Genomic DNA, 13526 nt, shown 5'->3' on the forward strand with positions numbered 1-13526 from the left:
TCCCTCAACAAAGGATCTTGAGTCTATGGAAGGTGGGGAAGAAAGATGAGGAAGAGAGTCCTTGAAAAGAGTCTACGACTATTTTTTAAGGCAGATTTGTTGTTTTTTGTTAAAGCTTATTTTTCTAATCAACTAATTCAGAAATGTTGTTACACTCCTCAGGAAGAGGTAGGTCTTGAACCCAGGCCCCTCGGTTCAGGGGCAGGGACACTACAACACTGCTGTATTCTTTTTCCACTGCACTACAAGAGGGCCCAGCAGTAATGTGTATTTTGTTTCAATTTCCCCCTCAATCACTCGTGTTGGTGCATACATATACAGTGAGTCAGAAAGATAAGTTAGATATTATTTTTATTCCTCCTTTTTTCCTTCCACCACCAGGAAAACACCTATTTATTGTATATAAATTGCAACCATTTATTGTAGCTTATTCTACAGTAAGACAGAAAGGTAAAGACACCTGTAATGGACCAGGCCAGCCCCCCTCAAAGCATTTTAAGACGGTAGGCCAGAACTTAACTTTTCTAGCTGTTTTAAGCAGATGTCAGATGGATATTTCAGGGCCGATACAACAGGTCAAACTACTCTCTGTTTTAAACAAAACAGAATTTATTTATACATGAACAAAAGAAAACCAAGTTTAGAATAACAATTGAAAACCCAACCGACATGAAAATGTAACTTAACAAACAACTGTTCTGATTCGTCCAACATCCCATAACACAGCCCTTAGCAAAAGGATGGCCTTGATAGAGCGAGCGAGCGAGCGAGACAGACAGAGCGAGCGAGCGATACACAGTGACAGTGACTCACCATGGAGCTCTTTCTTTGGATCCCCCAGCTAAAACTAACCCAAAACTAGAAAAAACCTTGAACTGGGAGAACTGGTCACTCCCTTTTCATTGTACAAGTCTTATTAAAAAAAAGCCTTTTCAAGTAGATATTTCCAGACATATCAGAACCTCTGCCTTTACAACCCCTCTGAAAAAAAAAACCAAGGACAGAATAACCTTGTTGAAGGAGCAGCATCATCACACACTGTTGAGAGATTTTCCTTTTGCCACAAGAAAAGACCCACGTGACCAAGTGAACATTAACAAGCAAAGGGTTCTTGTGAAGCAAGGGGTAGGACATGTTATCAGGGTGGGTGGGAATGTGAATTTGTTGTTCTAATCAGAGCAGCCCTAGCCTTATTGAAAAACGGAGAACACATGAGGAGCTGGGTGACTGTTTGTTTGTATGCTTGTCATTATCATGTTTGCTATATACTACATGTAATTTATAGATCTTACTGACTGTGATTTGTTTGTTAATCCACGTTTACGCCAATTCCAACTTGTGCTGAATTAAAAAGCAAAAATAAAGGAAACCTCGTTGGTAGCTTCTTCATTACGTTGTGGGGGGGGGGGGGGGGGGGGCGCGGTTCAATGAACTTGGTCAGTTTACATGTCAGGCATTAAACACTTTATATTTAACACAGGTTATAAGCTTACAGACTGTGGCTGAATACATTACTGCTACAGTAGTTCTCCCAGAAACTATCTGGGTGCCCAGTTTGTTCAATCTATTTTGAATCAATCTCAGCTCAGTGGTTAGCACTGCTGCCTCACAGCACTAAGGACCCAGGTTCAATGGCAGCCTCAGGCGACTGTGTGTGGAGTTTGCACATCCTCCCCTTGTCTACATGGGGTTTCCTCCAGGTGCTCCAGTTTCCTCTCACAATCCAAAGATGTGCACGTTAAGGTGGATGGACCATGTTAAATTGCCCAGGGATGTGCAGGCCAGATGGATTAGCCACAGGAAATGCCGGGTTACAGGGATAGGGTAAGAGGGTAGGTCTGGTCAGGATGGTGCTCAGGAGAGTCAGTGTGGACTCAATGGGCCGAATGGCCTGCTTCCACACTGTAGGGATTCTATGATTTAGCAGTTAGTCATAATGTACAATTTGATGAACAATATTGTCAATACTAATCCACCAACAGCTTGGAAGATATGGTTTCAGCAATGAAACAGATTTGACACACAAAAAAAATGGAGATTAAAATGGAACAAACCCAGCTGTTGACATGTAACATGATTTGAGAGAATTCAAAACACACAGCAAAATAAGATCCCATTGATTTCAAACAGTATCATTTTACCGTACTCAAATAACGAGAGTTCCCTTCTCCATTATATCTATAGGTTTAACTTCTCAGTTCCTTTGAATTCCCAATCTGATATTGTTTTACTTGATTAATCACACAACTGAGCTTAAATTTTCGACACTTCAAATAAGCACTTCAGAGTTCAAACCAAACACTTCTGGTCTGGACTTTTCAAGCTAAAACCATTGTACCGAGGTAACCTTTTCCTTACTGTTCTGAAATAAATCCTTTCTCCATGTGAGACTGTTCTTGCATCTAACCTCAACTATATCTTCTGCAAACTGTAACCAGAAGCTTTCCAATCTATGGGCGTGTTCCCCTACGCAAAAAAAATTCTTAATTCTTGCAAGCTAATGCCTTTCAAAGTTTATTTTCAATCATAACAGTTACAGAATGCAAACAAATTCTCATCATTACACTGGAATACTCTCACACATCTGGCTTAAAAACATCACTCCAAGAAAACTGACAAGTTAATTATTAAATTGCCCTATACCACAAACTCCACATGCTACTAGCTCAAATTATGAGCTCTAAATACTATAATTACACAAATGGCAGATATAAAAAGTTAAAAATCACACAACACCAGGTTATAGTCCAACAGGTTCAATTGGAAGCACACCAACTTTCAGAGCGCCGCTCCTTCATCGGATGATTGTGAAGGACACAAATTGTAAGGCACAGAATTTATAGCAAAAGTTTACAGCGTGATGTAACTGAAATTATACATTGAAAAATACCTTGATTGTCTGTTGAGTCTTTCATCTGTTCAAATACCATAATAGTTTCACTTCTGACATGTGTAAATCACAAAACCTTTTTTAAAAAGTTGCATTCTCAGGTTAACTGTAACAATTGGTGTTAGCTAGACAATATGTTGAAGGTGTTAACCCTTTGTGTTCTCTGTCTATGCCATGATGTTTAGATTGATTCTAATTAAAAAGCAAGATAACAGAGCACAGGGGTCTAGCTAACACCAATTGTTACAGTTAACCTGAGAATGCAACTTTTTAAAAAAGGTTTTGTGATTTACACATGTCAGAAGTGAAACTATTATGGTATTTGAACAAATGAAAGACTCAACAAACAATCAAGGTATTTTTCAATGTATAATTTCAGTTACATCATACTGTAAAATTTTGCCATAAATTCTGTGCTTTACAATTGTGTCCTCCACAGCCACCTGATGAAGGAGCGGCGCTCTGAAAGCTGGTGTACTTCCAATTCACCCTGTTGGACTATAACCTGTTGTGTGATTTTTAACTTTGTACACCCCAGTCCAACACCGGCATCTCCAAATCATGGTAGATATAAATTCCACGGAGAGTCATACATCACAGAAACAGATCCTGCGGTCCAACTCATCCATTCCGATCACATATGAAACAAAAACAGATGTTACTGAAAAAGCTCAACAGATCTGTGAAGAGAAATCAAAGTTAACATTTCGGGTCAGGTGATCCTTCCTCAATCTGACCTAGTCCCATTTGTCAGCTTTTGGCCCATATCCTTCTAAACCCTTCATATTTCTATATCCATCCAGATGCTTTGTAAATGTTATAATCGTACCTGTTTCTACCACTTCCTCTGGCAGCTCATTCCATACACACACCACCCTCTGTGAAAACATTACCCCTCAGATCCATTTTAAATCTTTCCCCTCTCAACTTAGATTATGCTCTCTAGTTTTGGACTCGTCCACCCTAAGAAAAAGTCCTTATCTATTTATCCCATCCATGCCCTCTCATGATTTTATAAACCTCTTTCAGGTCACCCCTCAAACTTTGACGCTCCAGGGAAAAAGCCCCAGCCTATTCGCATCTTACATCACAACTGGTTCTGTTACATTGCAGCATTCTTTCAGTACAGAACAACAAACAGTGTGATGCTCCCTCTGTCCTGACCTTCTGATAATGCACTGTTACCTAACAGCTCAGCTTCTGATGTCCTTCCCAGTACCATCTTTAGTTAGCGTCCAGAGTGAACTTCAGTTGAATGCATTGCAGAGTGCCATGCCAATTAATTTAAAATGGCATTTGGAAACTAAGGACCAATCAAATTTAAATCTGATGATGTTGACAGCCTGAAACTAATCATGAGAATGTGATGCATCATAGGGGTATAAAACCAAGAGGCAATTGGACAGAGATTGTAGAGCCAACTGTCAACTGAAGAGTTCTTCCCAAATTTATTAGATTAGATTAGATTACTTACAGTGTGGAAACAGGCCCATCGGCCCAACAAGTCCACTCCGACTCGCCGAAGCGCAACCCACCCATTCCCCTACCTTTACCCAACACTATGGGCAATTTAGCATGGCCAATTCACCTGACTTGTACATCTTTGGACTGTGGGAGGAAACCCACGCAGACATGGGGAGAACGTGCAAACTCCACACAGTCGCCTGAGTCGGGAATTGAACCCAGGTCTCTGGCGCTGTGAGGCAGCAGTGCTAACCACTGTGCCACCATGTCGCTTACTAAACTATACCTACCGTGATCCCATATCAAATCTTGGGATATCATTGTGAACTTTCATGAGAACTATGGGAGGAAAGAAGTTGCAGAATGGATGCTGTGGAAAAGGGAGGGGGTGGGGAAGCATTAGGATTGGGAGTTCTTATGTGTCACAGCCCTCTGATAATTAAAACCGAACACCCAGAAAGGAGCATCTCACCTCTAGTCTGATAAAAATGTGTGACAAGGGCTGTAAGCCCCCGATCTGTTATAAAGGAGGGTTAAATGAAATCCTTTCACTCACTCGACAATTAACAAGTAACAATTTATTTATCTAACAAATTAACAGAATTCCTAACAAACTGAACAATTATTCCCTAACTACTACCTATTCCTGAAATGAACTAAATTCTAATGGTATGCTGTTTCAATAACACAGATCCCAATTATATAAAACCAAGTAATAAGAAAGCAATAAGTTAAAACTTAGTCTCTCAAAGTTGACCCAGAATGGGTCATCTGGAATGCTCCTAGTCCTGTCCACTTATTCTGCTGTCAGGGATGTTTTCTCTGTAATTCTTCTGTTCAGAACACCATTCTTTCTCATTATCTGGTGTCAAGGATATTTGCGACATGTGCCATGTAACTTTATGAATAGATTTTTCTTTTCTCACAGCCTGGAGATTTGTCTCTTCAGTTGGCAGGAGGCCCAATTATTCTTATAAGCCTCCTCTGGATCCCCTCTGACACCAGTATATCCTCCCTTCGATACGGTGTTTCGGTTAAGCTTAAAAGATAAAAAAAAAGACATTTCTCAGACACCCTGATGAAAAATTGACTACATTGCTCAATTACAGACTCTCTTAACAAACACAGGAACCCATCAGTTCTGAAAATTAGTTGCCCGTTAAGTTGCTGACAAAGAAATTACTATGACTATTGAAATCTTCACAGTTAACCATTAAATGGCTTCAGACCCACAGAACAAACTAGTTCAGAATTTAAACATCCAAAATGAAAAATAAATTATATTAAAGGATACATAAGACACGTTAGGTCACACTTTACAGGGTTCACAATAAATCTCTCACACCCCACTCACCCAAGTCAGGAGAGGGGACGACAACCACCAATTCCATTCCCCCATCACCTGATACCCCATCCTACTGCCCTTCCATCATCTCCTCCCTCCTTTCCTCTACCTCCCCACTCCACCATGCTATCTCACCCTTGCTTCTCCTCCTTCCTTTTCCCTCACCACTTCTCTTCCTCCCATCTTTCATCTCTCTCCATCTCTCTCTACCCATCCCTCCCTTTCACTCTCTTGTACACCCTCCTTCTCTCTCTCTCACTCTACCTCCCTCTCACTCCGTCCCTCCTCCTCTCCCCATCACCATGCTCACCCCCCTCTCCTCTCTCACTCCTACTCTTTCTCCCCTCCTTCCATACATCACTCTCTACTGCTCCCTCCCACACTCACTTCCATTTCTCTCCCATCTCTCAGTTCCCCCTCCCTCTGTTTACACCCTTTGTTGCTGCCCCCTTTCTTCCACACCCCTTGTTAACTCCCTATCAATAAAACCCATTCTCTTCCACCTCTCCATCCCCTCCCCCTCCCCTCTCTCTCCCCCCCACCTCCCTCCTTTGCTCCTCCTACCCCTTCCCTCTCACCATCCATTCCACCCTCTCTTCCTTCTTCCTTCTTTCTTCTACCACCTCCTTCTCCAACTCACTCCCTCTCCACTCCTCCCCACTTTCCTAACCCCTTTACTCTTACACTCCCCACTCCCTTACCTTATCTCCATTCCTTCTCTCATCTACCTACCCGTCACACTGTCTCTCCTCATTCCCTCTGCCTCCTCCCTCCCTACCAGCCCTCCATTGACTCCTTCTTCCTTCCCTCTCTCACTCATCTCTTCATCCTGCTCTCCCCTCCCTGTCTGCCTATCTCCCTCTCCGTATTTGTAGCTTTATTCTTATTCTCACTCCTTTATTCCTCTCCTTCCCTCCTTTTTACTCTCTCTCTCTCCCCTTCCCTCCCTTTACTGAGGGAGGACAGAGACTTTAGGCTCGGACTCCGGCTCCAGCGCCCCCCAGGGGCCGCCCGCGCTCGGGCTGGGGGACCGCAGCGCTCCCGCACAGGGGAGGCAGAGCCGGAGGACGGACCGGAAATGGAAGAAGTACCTGAATGGGGGACGGAACGGAAGTGGAGTCTGGGTCCGGGGGTCGTGCCGGCTGTTTTCCATCCCCCCCTCCGGGCCGCTTGCGGAAAGGCCTTCCCTGGGGCCTGCAGCCAAGGGGGGAAAGTCTCTCATTGTCTCGGCCAGAGCTGTGTCCGGGAAACACAGAGAGGCTTCAGTCACGGTGGGGGTGGGAGTCACCTTCTGGACCCACTGCAGACCCGGGGGGGAGGATACCCACCCACACAGTGCCCTTGGGGGGGGGGAGAGGGAGATACCCACCCACACAGTGCCCTTGGGGGGGGGGAGATACCCACCCACACAGTGCCCTTGGGGGGGGGGAGATACCCACCCACACAGTGCCCTTGGGGGGGGAGGGAGATACCCACCCACACAGTGCCCTTGGGAGGGGAGGGAGATACCCACCCACACAGTGCCCTTGGGGGGGGAGGGAGATACCCACCCACACAGTGCCCTTGGGAGGGGAGGGAGGGAGGGGGACACCCACACAGTGCCCTTGGGAGGGGAGGGAGGGGGACACCCACACAGTGCCCTTAGGGAGGTGGGGGGGGGGACACCCATGCTGTGCCCTTGGGGAGCACCCACACCCACACCCACACCCACACCCACACAGTGCCCTTGGGAGGGAGGGGAGGGAGGGAGGGGGACACCCACACAGTGCCCTTGGGAGGGGGACACCCACACAGTGCCCTTGGGAGGGGAGGGAGGGAGGGGGACACCCACACAGTGCCCTTAGGGAGGTGGGGGGGGGACACCCATGCTGTGCCCTTGGGGAGCACCCACACCCACACAGTGCCCTTAGGGAGGGGGAGGGAACACCCACAGTGTCCTTAAAGGGGGGGGAAACACACCCATACAGTACCCTTAGGGAGGTAGAGTGGGGGGACTCCCACACAGTGCCCTAGGGAGGGAGTTACAAGGTTCTGACCCAGCAACACTGAAGGAGCAGCTGATATATTTCCAACTCAGGATGGGGAACGTGCAGGGATTGGTGTTCCCCTTGTATCTGCTGCCCTGGTCCTTCCAGGTGGAAGTGGGGTCATGGGTTCGGAAGTGTCAGGCTGAGGATCTTTGGTGAATTCCTGCTGTGCGTCTTGTAGATAGTACGTGCTGCTGCTGCTGCTACTGAGCGTCAGTGGTGGAGGGAGTGGATGTTTGAGGATGTAGTGCCAGTCAAGCAAGGGCTGCTTTGTCCTGGATGGTGTCGAGCTTCTTCAGTGCTGTTGGGGCTACCCCCATCCAGGAAAGTGGATTTAGAGGTATATGCATGAAAAAGCTGGCCCTTAGGTCCCATTTAAATCTTTCCCCTCTCGCCCTAAACCTATGCCCTCTAGTCTGGATTCCCCCACCCCAGGGAAACAACCTTGTCTATTTACCCTGTCCATGCCCCTCATGATTTTATAAACCTCTATAAGGTCACCCCTCAGCCTCTGACGCTCCAGGGAAAACAGCCCCAGCCTGTTCAGCCGCTCCGAATAGCTCAAGTCCTCCAACCCTGGCAACAGCCTTGTAAATCTTTTTTGAACCCTACCAAGTTAACCAACATCCTATAGAATAGTATTGGAGTTTAGAAGAATGAGAATTGATCTTGAAACATACAAGATACTGAAGTGACTTGAGAGGTGGATTTTTTTTATTCTCTACTGGAACAAGGGCATTACTAGCTGGGACAGCATTTATTTCTTTTCCCGAGCTGCCTTTGAGATGGAGGTGAGCTGCCTTCTTGTTGGAAGGATGGATTCTATTGTGGAAAGTAGTAAGAATAGAAGGTTTCTTATTTAAAGTGGAAATGAAAAGAATGTTTTCTGTGAGGGTTGTGTCTCTTCAGAGAGTGGTGGAACTAGAGGGAGATAAGTTATTGACTTATCAAGGGGTAGTCGGAAAATGTGGATCAATAAGATCAGCCACAATCGTGTCAAATGGCACAACAGGCATGATGGCTCAGTGGCCCACTCCTAATTCAAATGTATCATATTTTGTAGAGAAACGCAGAGAATAAAATTAAAACAAACTCGAGACAGATATGGAGTCATAGAGCTGTACAGCATGGTCAAACTCATCCATGACAATGAGATATCTTAAACTAATCTGGTCCCATTTGTCAGCATTTGGTCCATATCCCTCTTAAACCCTTCCTGTTCACACACCCATCCAGATGCCTTTCAAATATTGTGATTTTTACCAGCCTCCACTACTATCAGTGGCAGCTCGTTCCATACACGGACCACCCTCTGTGTGAAAAAGTTGCTGCTTAGGACTCTTTTAAATCTTTACCCTCTCACATTGAACTTCTGTCCTCTAGTTTTGTACTCCCCTGCCCTGGGGAAAAGACCTTTGCTATTCACTTAATCTTTAATATGAACACTTTTCAAGATATCACTTTATTTCTCAAAGTTGTCTAGCTTCCATATGCTTCACAATAAATATTGATGCAAAATATTTTATTTAGTATCTCATTCATCTCCTGAGTTCCACACATAGATGACTTTATTGATTTGTTTTGCCCTCCTGATTTCCCTCTTGAGTACACTCCTACTGTCCTTGTACTCGTCTCGGGATTCACTTGATCCCTTGCAGTCTTTCCCTGATATAAAGCTCCTTTTTCTTAACAGAGGCTCAACTTCTCTTGTTATCCACCATTCCTAATGCCTACTAGCCTTCACCTTTGAACTAATAGAAACATCCTGTTTCAGAACTTGTCATAGAGTCATTGAAATGTACAGCATGGAAACCAGATAGCCCAACCTAATCTGCCAGCACTTGGCTCATATCCCTCCAAACCCTTCCTATTCATACACCCATCCAGATGCCTTTTAAATGTTGCAATTGTACCAACCACCACCACTTCCTCTGGCAGCTCATTCCATAAACCCACCACCCTCTGTGTGAAAACGTTGCCCCTTAGGTCTCTTTTATATTTTTCCCCTCTTACCCTAAACCTGTGCCCCTCTAGTTCTGGACATCCCCACCCCAGAGAAAAGACTTTGTCTATTTATCCTATGCATGCCTATGATTTTATAAACCTCTAATAAGGTCACCCCTCAGCCTCTGATGCTCCAAGGAAAACAGCCACAACCTGTTCAGCCTCTCCCTATGGCTCAAGCCCTCCAACCCTGGCAACATCCTTGTAAATCTTTTCTGAACCCTCTCACATTTCACAACATCCTTATGATGTCATTTTTAAAGACCTCACCGTTTCCAACCATTCCAGTATTTTATTTTCCATTATTATTTTCCCCACTCTAGAGGAGAACACTCACTTTTACTTGGAGACAGTGAGGACTGCAGATGCTGGAAGCCAGAGGTAATAGATGTGGAGTTCGGAATGCTCAGTGCTCCCCAGTCCTGGTGAAGAGTCTCAGCCCGACACAACGCTTTCCTGCTCTTCCAATGCTGTCTTATCCGCTGTGCTTCTCCAGCTCCATTCACTTGCTCTTTTCCTTTTTAAACGTGTAGAAACGCTTACCATCTTATACTTCTAACTTTCTCTCATACGCTAGTTTATCCCTCATTCATCTTTTGTCATTCTTTGCTGTTTATTGTATTCTGTCCAGGCTTCTGCTAATACTTACAGAATTGTATGTTTTTTTCTCTCCATTTGATCCTATCTTTGATTTCCTTACTTAGCCATGGTTGTGCAAGCTTCCCCTATATTTTTCTTTCCAACAGGAATATATCTTGCAAGTCTTAAATATCTGCCATTGTATCTCTCCTGACTAATCTTTTAAACTAATGTCCCAGTTGACTTTAGCCAACTGTATTCATACTTGCAAGATTGTCCTCATTGTGTAGATACTGTAGGTGGTGGGAATGTCCATTTTAAAGAAAATAACGACTCTTTTGGGACACTAAAAGCAATATTAGCCAACTGAACGGGGGAACAAATATCCGAGTGGGCAGATTTGCTTGTGCTATTCTGGAGACTTGAAACTGGCACGGGGGAGTGGTGGTGGGGTCCTAAGCAATAGTAAGTAAAGAGAGATGGTTGAGACTGGTACCATTAAAGGGAGCAAGTTAAATAGACCACATGGGCAAGAGTTTGGTGGAAAATGAGGTAAGACTGATGAATTAAACTACATTTATATCAGTGCAAGAGGTCTGACAAGTAAGATTCGATTCCCTACAGTGTGGAAACAGGCCCTTCAGCCCAACAAGTCCGCAACGACCCTCCAAAGCGTAAGCCACCCAGACCCATTTCCCTCTGACTAATGTACCTAACACTATGGGCAATTGAGCATTGCCAATACACCTGACCAGCACATCTTTGGACTGTGGGAGGAAACCGGAGCAGACACAGGGAGAATGTGCAAGGTCGACACAGAAAGTCACCCGAGGCTGGAATTGAACCTGGGACCCTGACATTGTGAGGCAGCAGTGCCACCCCCAAATTACTTAATATGTCGATGTACCTTCGCAAGAAGGAGCAAAAATCGACTTTCTCTTGGGAATTAAGGCAGGACAAGTGACTGAGGTGTTGGTGAGGGGAGAATTTTGGACCATTATCAATTTTATTCATGATTTGGAGATGCCGATGTTCGACTGGGGTATACAAAGTTAAAAAATCACACAACACCAGGTTATAGTCCAACAGGTTTAATTGGAAGCACTAGCTTTCGGAGGGCTGTTCCTGCATCAGGTGGTAGTGGAGGACACAATTGTAAGACATGCTACAAATTCTGTGTCTTGCAATTGTCCCCCCCACAACTATCTGATGAAGGAGCGGTGCTCTGAAAGCCAGTGCTTCCAATTAAACCTGTTGGACAATAACCTGGTGTTGTGTGATCTTTAACATAATTTTATTAGTTTTAAAATAGTTATGGAAAAGACCAAGCCTGATATAAAAGTTAAATTTCTAAATTGGAATAAGGTCAATTTTGATGTTATTACACAGGAACTTTCAAAAGTTGACTGGGGGAGGCTGTTCACAGGAAAAGAGACGTCTGGTATGTGAGAGGCTTGAAAAATTTGGTCATGAGAATCCAGAGACAGTATGTTCCGTTTGTAGTGTCACAGAGATGTACAGCATGGAAACAAACCCCTCAGTCCAACTCGTCAATGCTGATCTTAAATGGGACTAGATTATCTTAAATTAATCTAGTCCCATTTGCCAGCATTTGGCCCATATTCCTCTGAACCTTTCCTGTTCATGTACCCTCCAGATGCTTTTTAAATGTTGTAATTGTACCAACCTCCATCACCACCTCTGGCAGCTCATTCCATACACACACCAATGTCTGTGTGAAAACGTTGGTCCTTAGGTCCCTTTTAAATCTTTCCCCTCTCACCTTAAACCTGTGCCCTCTAGTTTTGGATTCCCCTACCCTGGTAAAAAGACCTTGTCTATTCATCTTATCCTGAAATGTTGATTCTCCTGCTTCTCAATGCTGTCTGGCCTGCAGTGCTTTTCTTGTATGACACTTTTTGACTCACCCTATCCATGCCTTCATGATTTTATGAACTTCTGTAAAGGTTTGGAGGGCAAGCTTGGAAATTTTGGGAACACTGGGTGACTAGAAATATTGAGTCGCTGGTCAATAAAAAGAAGGAAGCATATGTTAGGTATGGATAGCTTGGATCAAGAACTGAATGCTATTAATTACTTCGCAATATCAAACTGCAGTAACTACATAGGAGCCAGTCATCAAATATCCATCTATTCTGATCCCAGTACTTGGGCTGTAGCCTTGTACACTGCGGTTTTTTTAAAGTGTTCATCTATTATATTACTACCACCCCTTAGGTGAGTGGTTTTGTTAATTACCTTGCTATATTAAACTGCTGTAACTACATAGGAATTTGTATGTGAGTTACCATGCAGATGTAATAAACAATAGTATGCCACTGTATTTGGGATGACCTGGAGAACAGTGTTTAAACAGGCCACTTAAATCAAAGCTGCTAAAACTCAAGAGGTGACATCAGCACCAAGAAGTAGAAACCTTTTGACTGAAAAGATTAGCCTCGATCTCTGTTCAGCCAGCAGTAAACTGAGTAGTATAAAAGCCTTTGACATCTTGTGCTTTGAAAGCAGATTTTAACCCAGTGTGAGAACGTAGTAATTAAAGAACTGTAAGGTTATTTGGGAACGATAGGTTTCATACAATTGCATGTATATGTCTTATGTTTCAATGATAATAAACCATGTCTTGTGGTAAACTACATCTCATTATTCATGCAAAATGAGTCCCAGTAAATAAGCAAGTAAATCAGACAAATGATGCTTATAATATCTTCTTCATATTAATTATATTTGAACTAATGGTACCAAGTGGGAAAGGCTACCCAGATGAGAACTTAGACATAGGTAAACTAGATATCCATGGATAATGAGTAGATAATATAGGATACATGATAATCTCTTGTGAGATGTAGGGTTTACCATAAGTGCATGCACTGCCACCTAAATAATCACCAGACTAACACATTAGCGATGATACTAACACTAGACGCGTACACTGGTTAACTCCTTAAAGGAGTTAACCCTTTCAGGTTCCAGCAGCCTTATAGAACAGGGATGGCCTGATGAACTCAACCCCAACAGCACCCAAGGAGCTCACCTGCACTCAACACAAAGCAAACCATTTGTCTGGCAATCCATTAATCACCTTAAATTTGCACATCCTGTACCAGGTGGTGCACTGTGACAGCAAATACACAGCAGCCATCAGGACAAGCATTCTTTGGGCCAACTCTCAAATTCCACTGTCTGGAAGAACAAG

This window comes from Hemiscyllium ocellatum, chromosome 44, assembly GCF_020745735.1.
Source record: "Hemiscyllium ocellatum isolate sHemOce1 chromosome 44, sHemOce1.pat.X.cur, whole genome shotgun sequence".
In the NCBI taxonomy this organism is placed as follows: Eukaryota; Metazoa; Chordata; class Chondrichthyes; order Orectolobiformes; family Hemiscylliidae; genus Hemiscyllium; species Hemiscyllium ocellatum.